Below are 17,638 nucleotides of genomic sequence, written 5' to 3'. Positions count from 1 at the left end.
GAGACAGAGTGTGAGTGGGGAGGGGCAGAGAGAGAGGGGGAGACCCAGAATCCGAAGCAGGCTCCAGGCTCCGAGCTGTCAGCCCAGAGCCCGACGCGGGGCTCGAACCCACAAGCCGTGAGATCATGACCTGAGCAGAAGTCAGACGCTTAACTGACTGAGCCAGCCGGGCGCCCCTCAGGACACATTTCTGCCCAGAAATGTCCTCATAAGGGATTGTCGGGCTTCAAACTAGCCTCCAGGCCCTCTTATGTTCTTGTTTTTCATGCAGCGGAGAGGAAGAGGAGGGAGTGGAGCAGGTGGAAGAACAAGGCCTGTCTTTCCCGGAGGAAGCAAACTTGAAACAGGCTGGGTTTGTCACGGGCGTCTGTGCCCTTCGCTTTCTGCATTCCTTCTCTCGCTACTGCTCCTCTCTGACCCTCTCAGGTTGCGGGAAGCCTCCGCCTTGGAGATCGCACCGGGGCCCGATGCTCCCAGGTGCTTCATGCGTAAAACGTGGCCAGATCAGCTACAGTAGAGCAAGGCTATCGGGGAAAATTCATACTAGCATGTGAATGGTTTCAAAGAGAATTCTCTTCTTAGAAGATGCCTACTGGGACGCCTGGGTGGCTCAGTTGGTTAAGCGACCGGCTCTTGATTTTGGCTCAGGTCATGATCCCAGGGTCGAGGGATCAAGCCTCACATTGGGCTCCGGGCTGAGTGTGTAGCCTGCTTAAGATTCTGTCTGTCCGTCTGTCTGTCTCTTTCTCTCCCTCAGCCCCTCCCCACTCTCACTCCCTCTCTCTAAAGTAAAAAAAAAAAAAAAAAATTTAAAAAGAAAGAAAGAAAGAACAGGATTACCAGCCCACCAGATTCTCTACCTTGTAGGGGGTGTTCAGGGGCCACAGTGGAGTGAAAACTTTGATTCAGAAATTGTCCGGGAGGGATATAAGTGAGAGAGAGGTTGCCAGCCCTATCTGTGGGTCTTGTTTTGAAATCAGACCCCCTGGGCCACCCCTGGTTTTTCCAGCATCAGGAGACACAGATTCTATGAAAGCTCCAAGTTCCCCCCCAGTGCCTCTGGGTGACTGTGGAGGGGTGGGCGGTGTGGATCAAGGTTGGGACCGGTGGTGGTTAAATACAAAGCACACTTGCGTTTCACACTTAACCCGCCAAGACCCGTGAAGACATCTTGGTGGCCCAAACGTGGATCGTTGCCCGGTGTTTTCCATGGTCACATCTTTTGGTACCTGCTTCCTCTCCTCTCTCTTTAATTCCCCTCCAGCTTTTCTCACTCTCACCTTTGGGATGATCTCAGCACATCTACGGGGCAGCTGATGGTCCTCCGGATGGTTGTCTAAGTTCTGGGAGCACCAGAACCCCTGGCTCAAAGCTGCCATGGGGCAGGGGGAAGGGTGGGAGGGGGAGTGTGCAGGGGTGGGAGTGCTCGTCATTATTCTTTCTACTTTATGTATATGTTATGTGTATCTGAAACCGTTCATAAATCATTTCTGAAAAAAGAAGGAAACAAGGGGCGCCTGGGTGGCTCCAGTGGGTTGAGCGTCCGACTTTGGCTCAGGTCACAATCTCATGGCTTGTGAGTTCGAGCCCTGCGTCGGGCTCTGTGCTGACTGCTTGGGAGCCTGGAGCCTGCTGTGGATTCTGGGTCTCCCTCTCTCTCTGCCCCTTCCCCCCTCTTGCTCTGTCTCTGTCTCTCTCTCTCTCTCTCTCTCAAAAATAAATAAACATTCAAAAATTAAAAATAAAAAAAATTAAAAAGAAAGAGACAAGGACCGAGTCTTTTTTTTTTCTTTTTTTTTAAAGAACCGAATCATTTGCGCCTACTTTTCAAGTTGGAAATGTGGGTGGGTGGGTCGTAGCGGGGAGAGTCAGGGAACCCTCGGGATTGAGATGTGGGGAGCGGACCATAAAGATCATGGTGTGTGTTTTATTCATCTTTCACTTTTCTCAATGAATTATATGGTGCACAGAAGTGTTCAAGACGGTGTCCTGACGGACCCCAAGCAAGCTGGGCTTGGTTAAGAGCAGCTCGGGGATGCGGCTCAGAGCAGGGGCACGATTCCATAATTAGCCGTTTTTGCCATTGCCTGCTCCTTCTGGTGACTCGCCCGGAGTGGGATCATCCCAAGTGTTTCTCTCCCTTGGCCGTTAGAGGAGACGGGAGCTTAGGTCTATCGACCTCTTACCCTTAGCTCACTCTGTTAAGTAATATTATTACCCCCATTTTATGGATGAGGAAACCGAGGCTCAGAGGAGTTGTGCCGCTTGCCTGAGGGACACAGTGAGAGAGCAGGGGTTTGAACCCAGGCCTCTCTCTCTTGTTCCCTCTGCCTTCGGCCCCCATCGCCTGACTGGGGTTTACTGCAGGCCGTGGAGGAATCTTCTGAAGACTCCTGGGTCCAGCGTCCGGGTTTGAATCCCAGCCCTGCCTCTGAACGTCCGTGAGACCCGGGGCTAGTGATCGGGTCTCTCTGAGACTCAGTTCCCTCATCTGTAAAATGGGGATAATGGTACTGCCACTTCCAGGGGACTGTAGTGACGACTGAATGCAGGGCGCTAACCAGCCACACCCTTCCAGGGGCTAAGGCGAAAGCCACGGTCAACCCCCAGTGCTTGGCCCCCCTTGCAGGTGGCTACGCAAAATGTATGGCCCCTTTGGAAAATGGCTTAGCAGTTCCGTATAGAGTAAACACGCACTTACCATTTGACCCAGCAATCCCCCTCCTGGGTATTTACTGAAAAGAAATGAGAACCATGTGTCCTCACAAAGACCTGCACACAGATGTTTGTAACAGCTTTTTTTCGTAACTGTCGAAAACTGGCAACGACCCAGAAGTCCCTCAGCTGGGCGCTGGATGCGCAGACGGTGGTGTAGCCACACGACGGGAGAGCGTTCAGCAAGAGAAACAAACGAGCTGCCGGACAAATCTTACAAGCATTAGGCCGAGTGAAGGAGGCCAGCCTCAAAAGGCCACATCCGTGCGATTCTATGTATACGACGTTCTGGGAAACGCAAAATAATGGGAACAGGAAACAGGGCGGAGGCCAGGGAAGAGGTTGACTTGGGGGAGATGGAAATACCCTCTCTCTAGATGGTACACTTGAAAAGGTACGTTTCTCTCCCCGGCCACAGACGTAATGCACCTGACCTTACAGCAGGTGGCGTGTGAAGCCAGTGACAGCCACACGAGGAAGGGGGGTGGAGGGAAATTGGGTGCCTAGGTTCTGCCCACGTGGGCCCTGGAGGGGGGCGACACATGGCATTCATTTCAAATAAGATGTCGTAAGGGGCGCCTGGGTGGCTCAGTCGGTGAAGCGTCCAACTTCGGCTCCGGTCACGATCTCGCGGTTCCCGAGTTCAAGCCCCGCGCCGGGCTCTGCGCTGACAGCTCGGAGCCTGGAGCCTGCTTCGGATGCTGGGTCTCCCTCTGTCTCTCAAGAATAAAGAAAGATTAAACAAATTTAAAAACAAAATAGATTCTATTTAAAAAAAAATAAGATATCGTAATACTATTAAAGGAAATGCCAAAGAGAAGAATGACCCCTTCCTCATCCCTAATTTCAGTTTGGTCCTTTGGCACCATGAGTAAAATCTGTCACAATTTGCTTTTCTCCTCCACATCGAATGGTGGCAGTGACAAAGCTGGGCCGCTGTGGCAAAGCTTTGAGGAGCGCCGAGTGAGGACCCACAAGCATTCCTCAGAGCCCCTGGCTGGCAGGCTCTTTCACACCATCCTGGGGGTGAGGGTGGGGTGGCCAGGGTCCATCTAGGAGGGGTAGACGGTGTTCAGGATCTCCCCCCGTGGGCATATGAGAGGGTCGTAAGGTTTAGAGTCTGAGGATGGGCAACCATTTGGGGGGCACAGCTGGACTGGGGGCCCCCCCATGGGAACTTCAGACAGAGCAGAAATGTGTTTGCGAAGCAGAAGGAAGGCTCTTTAGGAGGGAACCTGACGGAGCCATTTACGTATTCATTCAGCTCATTTTTATCATGCACCTGCTCCATGCTGGGTTGGCATGTTCCAGCGGCTGGGGGTACATCTGTGCACAAAATGGAAACATGCCGAGCCTTCAAGGGGTTCGTGGTCAAGTCAAGAGAGGCCAGGGGTCCAGGAGGGCTGCTCTCCATTTCCCACCTGGCTAGGTCTTTGGATTGCACTAATGGCAAGCTCATGGATTGGTGAAGATAATCGAGTCTTTCTTTCTTTCTTTTTAAAAAATGTTTATTTATTTTTGAGAGAAAGAGACACAGAGCATGAGCAGGGGAGGGGCAGAGAGAGGAGGAGACACAGAATCCGAAGCAGGCTCCAGGCTCTGAGCTGTCAGCACAGAGCCCGACGCGGGGCTCGAACTCACAAACCTTGAGATCATGACCTGAGCTGAAGTCGGACGCTTCACCGACTGAGCCACCCAGGTGCCCCTTGAGTCTTCCTATGTTAGAGATTTTTAACACCCCGGGGGAGGCTGAAATGGATGGCACCAATTCCTAGCTCATGGCAGAGTCTATGATGACCCCCAGTTATCCTTGCCCTCTGGTATCTGTGCCCCTCGTAAACCCCTCCCTTGAATGTGTGCAGGACCTGTGACTTGATCCTAGTCGGATCATCAACCAGGGCCGCTCTGTGGCTGCCGGGGGTGGTGGGGAGAAGCCAGGATATGGCAAAGCCGATGGGATGTCACTTGTGTGATGACATTAGGTGAGATCATCATTCTGTCTTTCCAGTAGATTCTTCTTTGTATAGACTTTCTCCCTTGCTCACTCTGATGAGGCGAGCTGCCCTGCAGAGAAGCCCAAACATTGAAGAACAGGGGGTGGTCTCCAGTCATTAGCCAGCAAGGAACGGAGCCCCCCCGCCCTCCCCCCCGCCCCCCCAGTCTGACAACCCACAAGGAACTGAATCCTGCCAACAACCATGTGAGCTGGGGAGTGGACCCTTCTCCGGTCGAAACTCAGATGAGACCACGTCCCTGGCTGACACCCTGGCTGCGTCTTTGTGAAAGACTCTGAACCGGAGGAAGTTGACTACCTACGAACCTCCATCCATGCAATGAGGCCTGTGTTTCCAAGGTTCTCCATGCTTTTCTCAGTGCTTTGAGATACATGAGCTTTTAAAAATTATTATCCTCCCTTGCGTTGTCCCTACTGACACAGTTCCGAAGGTCTAAGTGGTCAACACAGGTTCATATAACTGAATAGTGACACTATTTAGAGCCCGGGACCTGAGTCACAGAAGGCTCTTGTCTTGGGAGACCGTTGCTCTGGGTCGGGCTCTGTACACACACACACACACACACACACACACACACACACGTGGTTCCTGCCCATTGGTTAGAGCGTAAGGTGGACATTCTGTGACGGCCGCAGCCTCCAATCCCCGGGGTACTCAGAAAAGCCACTCTGCCCAGTCCCCACGGGACTCCCGGGAGGGAAAGTGGACCCCCTCCCCCCCCCTGACTCCAGAACCTTGTGTTCTCCATGAGGTCTGATCATCTGCCAGGGCCCCTCCGTGGCTGCCAGGGGGGAAGTTGGGTAATCTCAGCGTGCCAGATTGGCCTGGCAGAAAGATTAGACAACGCTGTTTACTTTGCCATTAGCCCGGCCTGGCACTTGGCTTTGAGGGCCACCGGGAAATCCATCACCAACGCGGGGCAGCCCCTGCCAAGGGCACAGGTGTTCACAAATGTTCCGCGAACGTATCAAATCAAGCAATGGAACGAAATCTAAAGAACCCAATCATGGCAAGACTGAAACAGAGCACTTAAGCGTGATAAGTGTTATCGAGCTGTTGTGATAGGCTTTGGAACACTGGTCCCCTAGGGGCTTTCAATCTTCCGACAACACTGACCACACACAGCCACTCCCCAGTCCCAGGCCTGTGGAGTTTCTCCAAGGGAAGGGCACAGGTTTTAAAATTAAATCCATAATCCCATTTCTTTTGGCCCAAGTGTACGAATTAATGCGTGTCCCTTGCAGGTTACTTAGAGGTAAGCAAAAACTTTCAAGTGATTCAACCCCACCCAGCATTGTCCACCATTAATGTCGCAAATGCATGCATTTCTTTCCTACAAAATATGCTGTATGGGCCATAAGGTACAGCACACTGTGTTGTGACCTGCTTTTAAAAGGAAAACAAAACGTTCGTGTGTCTGCCAGGGGCTTCCTTGTGAGTTTACACCATCATCTTAGAAACTTTTCTGGAAGCGTAAGGTGCCCACGGAAAGGTGTGTGTCCCAGGAAAGGGCTTGATAAAACGCCACAAACCAAACAAATCTGTGTAACCATGACCCGGAGCCGAGAAACAGAACATTACAAGCGCCTACAGAGTTCCCTCAGGCTCCCTTCCAGATGCAAACCCGCCCCCAAAACCGAGGGTAATCACTGCCCTGACTTCAAACGGCAAAGATTAATTGGGCCGGTTTTTGTACTTCAGGGAAACAGCACCGTGTAACAGGCAGCCTCTGAGCCTAGTCCCTTTGCTCAACATTTTGTTTGTGAGATTCACCCCAGTATCGTGTGCAGGTGCAAATCAGCTATTTTCTTAAAAAAAAAAAATTTTTTTTTAATGTTTAATTTTTGAGAGAGAGAGAGAGAGAGAAAGAGAGTGTGTGGGGGGGAGAGGCAGAGAGAGAGGGAGACACAGCATCCGAAGCGGGCTCCAGGCTCTGAGCTGTCAGCACACAGCCCGACGTGGGGCTCGAACCCGCAAAACTGAGAGATCACGACCAGAGCCAAAGTTGGATGCTTAACTGACTGAGCCACCCAGGCGCCCCACAAATCGGCTATTTTCACTGCTGCGTGCCATTTCGTTGTGTGAATACACATTTTATTGACCTCTTCTCCGGTGGATGGGCGTTTGGGGTAGCTTCCCCAGTGGGGTGCTTAGGAACAGTGGTGCTATTAACATCCCAGTACACGCCTTTTGGTGAATAGATGTGTGCGTGTCTGTTGGGTGTAGACCCAGGAGTGGACGTGCTGGATCGTAGGGTGGACATATGTTCAGCTTTCATAGAAGCTGATGAACAGGGGCGCCTGGGTGGCGCAGTCGGTTAAGCGTCCGACTTCAGCCAGGTCACGATCTCGCGGTCCGTGAGTTCGAGCCCCGCGTCGGGCTCTGGGCTGATGGCTCAGAGCCTGGAGCCTGTTTCCGATTCTGTGTCTCCCTCTCTCTCTGCCCCTCCCCCGTTCATGCTCTGTCTCTCTCTGTCCCAAAAATAAATAAACGTTGAAAAAAAAAAATTAAAAAAAAAAAAAAAAAAAAAAAGAAGCTGATGAACAGTTTTCCAAGTGGTTGGACCTTTTTGCGTTCCCACCAACAGCGTGTGGGAGTTCTAGCTGCTCCGTGACTTGCTCAACACTTGGTACGTCTGTCATTGAATCCTAGCCACTCTGGTGGGTGTAAGGAGGTAGCTTCTTGTGGTTTTAATTTGCATTTCCCGATGAATAGTTGCGGTGAGCACCTTTTCGTGTGCTTGTGGGCCATTTGTGTGTCTTCTTTTAGGAAGTGCCTACTCAAGTCTTTTGCTCATTAAAAAAAATTTAGGTGGGGGGCGCCTGGGTGGCTCAGTTGGTTGAGCGGCCGACGCATGGCTCGGGTCATGATCTCACAGTTCGTGGGTTCGAGCCCCACATCGGGCTCTGTGCTGACAGCTCGGAGCCTGGAGCCTGCTTTGGATTCTGTGCCTCCTCTCTCTGCCCCTCGGCCATGCCTGCTCTCTCTCTCTCTCTCAAAATTAAATAAACATTAAAAATTAAAAAAAACAATTTAGGTTGGGGGGTCTGGGTGGCTCAGTCGGTTTAGCGACTCACTCGCGGAGCCCGCTTGGGATTCTCTCTCTCTCTCTCTCTCTCTCTCTCTCTCCCTCTCTCTCTGCCCCTTCCCCACTCACACGCACACTCTCTCTCAAAATAAGTAAATAAACTTTAAAAAGTTAACTTGTTTGTCCTTTTTACAATTTGTGGGAGTTTTACATCAGTAATTTAATTTTCTAGGAACGAAATCCCTTTGTAAAATCTTACATGCGTGTGATGCCATTAGAGGAAAAGGGGAACAGCTGAGTCACTTGGCAGCCAGGGGATGAAGCCCCCGTCGCCCTAAAAGACATTTCTATGGAACCCCCGGGAATGGAAGGAACACAGTTTGGAAAACCCTTGAAATAGATGCTCTTCTCACCCTTACCTCTAAGGTGTCTATCTCATTTGCAGGTTTGGAGTTTGGGAGGGCAGAGGTGTGAGACTAGAAACCTCCCCTAAGGAAATCTCTCCCCTACAGCTGTCCCCACCCAAATTAGTAAAAGCAATTGCCTGTAGGTGTCAAGGACTTTCCTGTGTCGTGCCAGGTACCCAGGTACCCTCGTGGTCTCCTCCTGTGAGATAGATCCAGGACTATATGGCCCCATTTCACAGATTTATAGCTGGTAAACTGAGGCTCAGAGAGGTTCAGCAGCCTGCCTACAGTGCAGAGCCGTGGAGGCAGAGCTGGTGTCCTTGACCCCTCTACTCACCTCTGATGCCCACTGTGCCTGTCCTGCTGGGCCTGAGACTCTTGGGATAATATGTGTGCAAATTCTCTTTTTTTTTTTTTCCTTTAAAAAAAATTTTTTTTTTTAACGTTTATTTATTTTTGAGACAGAGAGAGACAGAGCATGAACAGGGGAGGGGCAGAGAGAGAGGGAGACACAGAATCTGAAACAGGCTCCAGGCTCTGAGCTGTCAGCACAGAGCCCGACACGGGGGACCGTGAGATCATGGCCTGAGCCGAAGTCGGACGCTTAACCGACCAAGCCCCCCAGGCGCCCCTGCGTGCAAATTCTCTTGAATGGAGACCGAGGAGAAGCTTTTAGGGGCTGGCGTGTTCTTTTTTTAAAAAAAAAAATTTTTTTTTCAACGTTTATTTATTTTTGGGACAGAGAGAGACAGAGCATGAACGGGGGAGGGGCAGAGAGAGAGGGAGACACAGAATCGGAAACAGGCTCCAGGCTCTGAGCCATCAGCCCAGAGCCTGATGCGGGGCTTGAACTCACGGACCGCGAGATCGTGACCTGGCTGAAGTCGGACGCTTAACCCGACTGCGCCACCCAGGCGCCCCGGGGCTGGCGTGTTCTATTTCTCGGCCTATGTGGGGTTTACTCAAGCATTTTATGATAATGTGTTAAATCATATATTTATGCTTTAAAAAAATTTTTTTTTAAAAATATTTATTTTTGAGAGAGGGAGAGAGACAGAGCATGAGTGGAGGAAGGGCAGAGAGAGAGGAGACACAGAATCCGAGGCAGGCTCCAGGCTCCGAGCTCTCAGCACAGAGCCCGGCTCGGGGCTTGAACTCACAGACCGTGAGATCGTGACCTGAGCCGAAGTCGGACGCTTAACCGACTGCGCCACCCAGGCGCCCCAAAACATATATTTGTGCTTTAAGCCTATTTACATGTTGGTTATGCTTCACAATAAAAAAAAAATGAGGGGCGCCTGGGTGGCTCAGTCGGTTAAGTATCCTGCTCTTGACTTTGGCTCAGGTCATGATCTCACGGTCGTGGGTCGAGCTCTGCATCGGGCTTCGTACTGAGTGTCAAGCCTGCTTGGGATTCTCTCTCTTCCTCTCCTTCTGCCCTTCCTCCTTTTGTGCTCTCTTTCTCTCTCTCTCTCTGTGTCTCTCTCAAAATACATAAATAAACTTTAAAAAAAATGAAAATGAGAAGCAGATAGTCCCTTCATTCTGGTTCTGGATCCTCCTTACCCACTAAGGAAAGTGAATTACTCATTGGGTTTGTTTTCCAGACCTCCGAGGGTTCAGTAACTTGTTCAAGGTTACACAGGTCACTCAGCAGGTGGAGGGGGGCAGAGCTGGGCTTCAAACCCGGGCTGCCTGGATCCGGAGCCCACGCCAGTGAGCACTGACGACCACTTTCCCAGGAAGACGCACACAACAGGCACACACCCAACTTCAGAGCTCCCGAGGTTCATCCGTGGGGCCCAGACAGCGGGGGAGTTTCTGCTCAGGCACGTGGAGCTGTTGACCATGGATGAGGCAACGTACAGGTAGTGAGCTCTCCTCCACAGGAGGTATGCAAGCAGAAGCTGGGATGCCCCCGGCAGCTGGTGCAGAATAGGCATTCCCTACAGATTAATGAGGTGAATGAATACGTGAATGAGCGAGGGAGTTGCCCCAGGACAGCAGGAGCCCGCTGGCCTTCTGGGGGCAGGAGCATGGGGACCCTGACAGCCCCAACTTTGTGGTCTTTGAGCAGCAAGGGCCCTGGACACCGTGGTCCAAGCTTTCGGGGACAGTCAGGAGGCAGGAAGGAGGCAGTGGCCCCTGGGGGGGTTAGGGACGCCGTGCAGAGTCCTGGGAAGGGAGAAGCACCGTCCGGAGTTTCCACCCCAGCTTTGGGTAAAATGCAAGGGAAGGGCTTGGGGGAGGCAGACATTCGGAGCTGGGCAGAGCGAGGGTTAACTAGAAGCCCACAAGGAAATGTTTGGAACCTGGGGAGTGGGCTGGCAGGGGATGGAGATATTAACCAGGGTATGGAAAATTCTCGGGAACTGGAGCATGACCAAGGAGTTGGCCTGAAGTCCCTCAGCAGAGGTGAAGGGAGTCTCAGAAAGCCCCCTGCCCCTTCACAGCCCCTGCTCCTCCGCAGCCACCTCCCCTGAGCTGGGCCTGCCAGGGGGCAGCGGAGACCCACAGGAGCTGCTGGCCTGGGGTGAACTCCTGCTGGGAACACAGGTCAAGGTCGCTGATAATGAGTCCGGCCCCACAGGGCCCCAGCTCCTTTATCCTCAGATGCCACATTACTCCGTGGTGGACCCGCCTCTGGACCTGATCCTCTGAGTCTTTTCTGACCTGATTGAGGCCCTGTTCCTTCTGGCGGTGACCTGGGTCCTGGCTTCTGACCTGTGACTTTATCATGTTTGGTTACAGGGGCGGGAGCTGGGGAAACAGCCGGAGGGTATTTAAAACCCTTGCCCTGGGCCTCTCGGGCTCCAGATGAGAAAAGCCATTCTTGAAGCAGCAGGGGGACAGCAGGGCCGCAGGCACTGCAGGGGTCCTGCCTTGAGGGTGGGGGTGCGCGGTGAGGCCACAAATCCAATCTTTCTACAGCCTCTTACGGCTTTGCGACACCCACCTTGGCCTGCTCCCTGAGCACCCAGATTCCCCAGGAGTCCTTTGCCTGGCTCATCTCTTCGTTCACGCCTTCGTTCCACGTGCCCGGCGGTAGGCCTGCTAGAGACGAGTTAGCCGTCAATTTTGTCCTCACTGGATTCACATCTGAGTGGGAGGAATAAGATCCATACTTAAATCACTATAATAAGGGGCAGAAAATGATCGTAATAGTTAACTAGAGCAGGATGCTGAAAAGGGACAAGGGGCTATAGGTCATTTACAAAAAGGGGCTGTCACAGGGAACATCTGGGAGGTTGTCATGGAGGAGGTGGCATTTAAGCTGTCTTTTTTTTTTTTTAATGTTTATTTATTTTTTTTAAAGTTTTTTTTTTTTCAACGTTTATTTATTTTTGGGACAGAGAGAGACAGAGCATGAATGGGGGAGGGGCAGAGAGAGAGGGAGACACAGAATCGGAAACAGGCTCCAGGCTCTGAGCCATCAGCCCAGAGCCCGACGCGGGGCTCGAACTCACGGACCGCGAGATCGTGACCTGGCTGAAGTCGGATGCTTAACCGACTGCGCCACCCAGGCGCCCCAAATGTTTATTTAGTTTTGAGAGAGAGAGAGAGAGAGAGAGAGAGAGAGAGCATGAGTGGGGAGGTACAGAGAGAGAAGGAGACACAGAATCCGAGGCAGACTCCGGGCTCTGAGCTGTCAGCACAGAGCCTGATGCAGGGCTCGAACCCACGAACCATGAATTCATGACCTGAGTCGAAGTCAGACACTCAACCGACTGAGCCACTCAGGCGCCCCGGCATTTGAGCTGTCTTAATGAGAGTAGCCTAAGGTCTGTTTCCCCTTCCCAGGAAGAATCAACTTTTTTTTTTTTTAATGTTTATTTATATATTTTTGAGAGAGAGAAGGAGAGAGAGAGGCGGAGGGAGGGGGAGAGACAATTCCAAACAGGTTCCGTGCTGTCAGCACAGAGCCCGATGCGGGGCTCGATCCCACGAACCTTGAGATCATGACCTGAGCTGAAATCAGGAGTTGGACATTTAACCAACTGAGCCCCCCCACCGCAGGCGCCCAGGGGAATCAGCTTTTTACAGGGATTTGAATCCAGCACAGAGTCGATGTGGGGTGAGTGGTTCAGCGCCCTGACAGACCCTCTGGAACGAGCTTTAGATCGCTAGGATAGGAGGAGGCGTCCTCCGAGCCGGCTGGGGGCTGGGAAGTGCACCCCCAGAACCAGTAGCCCCTCTCAGCCGGAGGCGGAGGCGTGCCTGTGTGACAGGCACTGGAGCCCCGGTCTCTTCTGCCTGTCCTGTGCCGGCTCAGGTAAGGCCCCATCCCTCCCCCTGCCGTCCTGCGGCTCTCTTGTCCCCGGCACCAAGCACGAAACCCTTTTTAAATTTTGAAACTTTGCCTTTGGAAAAGATTTCAGAGGTACAGAAAAATTGCCAGACTAGCGCCACAAGCTTCCGTATACGCTTCACCCAGGTACGCCCCTTACTGACATCTCGCCATGTTTATCTCCCCTCTCTCTCCCTACACACACGCGTGCACACACACACACACACACGCACACACAGTATTACGGTGTTGAACAATTTGAGTCAGCTGCAGACATCACGAGCCTTTACTCCTAAATCGTCAGTGTCTATCTCCAAAGAGGAAAGACATTTTCTTAGGTAACCACAGTACAATGATCATATTCAGGCAACTTGACATTGACACGCTGCCATTCTCTGACACACAGCACGTATTCAAACTTCACCAGCTGTCCGAAGATTGTCCCTTTCAGTGATTTTTTTTTTTTTTTTTCCTGACCCAGGAATCAATCCAGGATCATGCCTTAGTTTTGGCTGCCTGGTCTCTTCCCCCTCCTTCAGTCTGGAACAGCCCCTTGGCCTGACTTTTGTTGTTCGTGACTTTGACGGTTTTGACGAGTACCGGCTGCTTTTGCAGAATGTACCTGGATTTGGGTTTATCTGATGTATCCTGACTTTGAGATTCAGGTTATGGGTTTTTTTGTTGTTGTTGTTGTCGTTCATTTGTTTTGCTTTTGTTTTGTTTTTGCTTTTTAGCAGGAATGTCACAGGAGGTACTGGGTGTTGATCTGTCCCATAATGTGCATTGCTGACCTTGGTTACTTGGTTAACCTGTTAATCTGTGGGGCACCGGTGGGGCTCAATCGGTTAAGTGTCCGACTCATGGTTTCGGCTCAGGTCATGACCTCACAGTTCGTGGGTTCGGGCCCCACATCGGGCTCCGCACTGGCAGGGCAGACCGTGCTTGGGATTCTCTCTCTCTCTCTCTTTCTCTCTCTTCTTCTCTCTCTGCCCATTCCCCCCTCCCCGAAAATAAATAAATAAATGGAAAAAACAACAAAAAAAGGGGCATCCGCTGTCCAGATTCTCCATTGCGATCCCCAAGTCGGGATTACTAAGGTATTCTGCGGGGGAGGTGCTTTGAGACTGGGTTCATAAGCTGTTCTCCATGAGACCTTCACCCGGGTTGAAGCCTCCCATGAGGATTTGTGTCCGAATCAATTATTAAAGCGAGGGCTGCAGAGTGGTAATTTTCTTTTGCATTTTTCAATTGGCAGTCTATGGTGAGGAAAAGCCATTCCTTTCACCCTACGTATTTATTTACCTGTATTTATTGATCGCTATGGACTCATAGATCCTTGTTTTAGTCGGTGAGTTATAATCTGTTATTATTATGCTTACGTTTCATGCCTCGCTGGTCCTGGGTTTGGCCACTGGGAACCCCTTTCGGCTGACACCTGTATTCTTTTGACACATCCCAGCATTTTTTGGTGTGTTTACCTACGTAACGGGCTGAATTAGCTCCCCCTCCTCCCCTTTTCATATGTTGAAGTCCTAACCCCCAGAATTTCCGAATGAAACTCTTTGGAGACAGGGTCCTTAGACATATGATTAAGATAAAATGAGGTCATATGGGTGGCTCTAATCCAATCTGACTGCTGTCCTTATAAGAAGAGATTAGGACACAGACACACACAGAGGAAAGACCATGTGAAGACACCAGAAGAAGGCGGCCACCTACAAGCCACAGACAGAGGCATCAGAACAAACCACCCTGCGGACACCTTGAGCTCAGACTCCCAGTCTCCAGAACAGGGAGAAAATGAATTTCCATTGTATAAGCTGGTTCAGTCCAGGAACTTGTTACGGCAGCCCAAGGAAACTGATCACAGCTGGCAACATCCACACTTCGGGCGTTTGCAGAATTGTATGCTGCGTGAGCCCCTGATGCGGGGTTTTCTTAACACTGGTTTCACATAACGTTCATCCCCAGAATACTTATGGAGCATCTGTCATGTCCCAGGGCCTAACGTAGGCACTGGGGAATCTATCAAAGAATAAGACAGTGCCTTGAACAAATCGCTTCCTCACAAATTTCCTCTGCGGAAAGGGGACGGACAATCCCAGGTGAAATAGACAAATTGTATAGTGTGTGAAATGGTCACAGTGGGGGGAAGAGGGAAGTGAAAACAAGGAAGGGACAAGGGGACAGAGAGTGTTGGTGAGGGTTGATAGTTTATTATTATTTTTTTAAATGTTTATTTATTTTTGCAAGAGTGAGCAGCGGAGGGGCGGAGAGAGAGAGGGAGAGAGAGGATCCAAAGCAGGCTCTGTGCTGTCAGAGCCCGATGTGGGGATCGAACTCATGAACCATGAGATCATGACCTGAGCCAAAGTCTGACACTCAACCCACTGGGCCCCTCAGGCACCCTGAGGGTTGACATTTTAGAGGGAGGTGCCAGTGAAGGCCTCAGAGGAGGGGCCCTTGGTGCACACACTTGAAGGCGATCAGGGAGGAAGTGAGCGTACTCGTGACGCACGATTCCCGCTGCACCTCTCTTTATGCGCCAGTTTCGAACTTTTATTAATATAACTTCCCTGGGAAAATATTTACAGCTAATAATTTTTAGCTAAATACATATAGTTGGAATCTATTTATCAAAGTCATGGCAGGTCTAAAGGGGGGAGAGTTCACGTGACAGTGGTCTCATGTTGCCAAATGGCCATTCAAGTAGATGGAACCGAGCTGCAGGTGGGCGGGGAAGACGACGCGGAGCGCGTGTGCAATACCCCCCTCGGCCACTAGGTGTCAGCGCGTCACAGTCTGTTCCGGGTTGGCTTTTTTTCTGCGGGAATGGATTTGTGCCAGTGTGCAACCCCAGCACAGGTCTCATCCCTCTGTTGGAAGCCTTTCTCTTTCATAGAATCATGCTTCGCTTTCCTCCCAATCTTAGTTTAAGGACAAAGCTCTAAAAAGATGGTATCAGTTGACCCTCTTACAAGAGGTGTTCGAATGCTAGCTTTTCCCTTTTCCTCTATACTCTCTCTCACCAAAGCCTATGCGTCTGCAGAGGCTAAAAGTGGAGGGCTGCGGGGGTGGGGGGGTAGGGGGGAGGATTTTTGTTTTGAAGATCAGGATTTATGCCCGTGTTGGTGGCACAGGCTCCACATACAGAGGCTCCAGGAAAGTTTGGTTCATTAAAAGACACCAGCTCCAGCCTTGAGCTTAGACGCACTCAGGGGAGCAAAGGCCCTTTACGGTTGATGTGAAGGCAGTGAGCCCACGCTGGCCACTGAGGCCGCACATGTCCCCCACCGTGGAGGCAGCGGTGGGCACTTGTGGGGAGCACTTACTAATTCAACTCTTCATTTCATCAGCGTGTATTTCTTGAGGGCCTACTATGTGCCTGTCACCGGGAGCTGGAGCCAGAAGCTCAGAGACCCCCCCCCCTTTTCTGTACATTCCCTTCCTTGCAGGGGGTCATGGGAGACGGTGAGACAGCATATTGTCGCTCTTAATGGTGGTTTCTGACCCATTCTGCCTCCGGTTCCAGGAAGACTCAGGTGCAAAACGAGTTTTACAAACTGTTCACTTGAGTCTCCATTAATCCCAGTTCTGGATTTTTGTGTGTTTAAAAAAATTTTTTTAATGTTTTTATTTATTTTTGAAAGAGAGAGAGACAGAGCGCGAGCAGGGGAGGAGAAGAGACAGAGGGAGATGCAGAATCTGAAGCAGGCTCCAGGCTCTGAGCTGTCAGCACAGAGTCCAGCACAGGGCTTGAACTTACACTCTGCCAGATCATGACCTGAGCCCAAGTCGAAGGCTCAACCGACTGAGCCACCCAGGCGCCCCCCTAATCCAGCCCTTTTAAAAAAAACTTTATTTGAGACAGAGAGAGAGAGAGAGAGCATGCGCGTGTGCACTCATGAGAGTGGGGAGGGGGGCAGCGAGGGAGAGAGAGAATCCCAAGCAGGCTTTGCGCTTGTATCGCAGAGCCCGGTGCGGGGCTCGATCTCATGAACCCTGAGATCATGACCTGAGTGGAAATCAAAAGTCGGACATTTAACCGACCGACCAGACCACCCAGGTGCCCTGCTAATCCAGTCTTCTATCCCGGGGGCCCATCATAGTGCCTGGCACGTTGTAGGTGCTCAGTAAATGCGCAGCAAAGGAAAGGATGGCAAAGGAAGAAATGTCACGTCCCCCACGGTTTGTCCCCTGGGAGTGATGGCCGCACCATGCATGGGATAGGATGGCGTTTTCCACTTTTTTACTCCTTCTTCCGTCTGGGCCTCCCTCCCTCTGCCTTTTGACTCTCGCTGACCCATCTTGGGCCTCTGCCTGGGGTCTCCAGGTGGGGAGAAGTGATGCCCCCAACCCACACTTCCCAAACCAAGGCAGCTCAAACCAAATGGTGTCCTAGCCGCACCCCTGGAGGAGGCTCAGAATAGCAAGCCCTAGAAGGCTGGGGGCCTTGTGCACCCTGGGTCCCCTTTTACGTGAGCGTCTATCTCCCCGAGAAAGTCTTAGAGGCCAAGGGCGGGGTCCTGTTGGGTTTCTGAGGGGTGGGGAGGGCTCAGGCATCCACATGGGTCTGCCACTTGGGAAGCAGGACTGGAGAAGACACTGTAGGTGGCAGGGAGTTGGTGGCTGTCCTTTGCCCGCTTGGCTACGGGGGGCCAGGGTGGAACCACCTGAGCTTAAAGGGCCTCGTTCAGGAGAAGGTCACTGCCAGCTGGTCCTTTGCCATGGAAGGACAGAATCTATTGTTATCATCCTTTATCATCCCTCTGAGCGAGGAGGGGGCGGATCTTGGTGGCAGAGTCACCAACTTCCCATCTGTCTAGAACACACTTCTGCCGCCTCTTCCGGGGGCCCCTCCCCCCCGAGCCGAGTGGTCCCGTGAGATACCGTCAATCGCACCCACAGCACAGATGAGGCCACGTGACCAAGTAGGGCCAATCATGCGGGGCCACAACGGTCGGGCCAGGGCTGGACACATGACCCGAGGTGGTCCAATCAGAGCCTTCCCTGGTACCCGGCTCTCGCGGAACGTTTCCTCCTTTCCGTTTGGATTCCTTACGGCTGGGAGGTCGCGAGGCCGGCTGCCCCCCGGTCCTTCAGCCCAGGCAGAAGACCGAGGGAAAGAAACTTGTCAGGCGAAGAGAATCAAAGATGAGAGAAAGGAAACAGGACGGGAGAGAGA

The sequence above is a fragment of the Leopardus geoffroyi genome, chromosome D1 (assembly GCF_018350155.1).
Source record: "Leopardus geoffroyi isolate Oge1 chromosome D1, O.geoffroyi_Oge1_pat1.0, whole genome shotgun sequence".
NCBI lineage: Eukaryota > Metazoa > Chordata > Mammalia > Carnivora > Felidae > Leopardus > Leopardus geoffroyi.
This window is presented reverse-complemented; position numbering follows the sequence as displayed.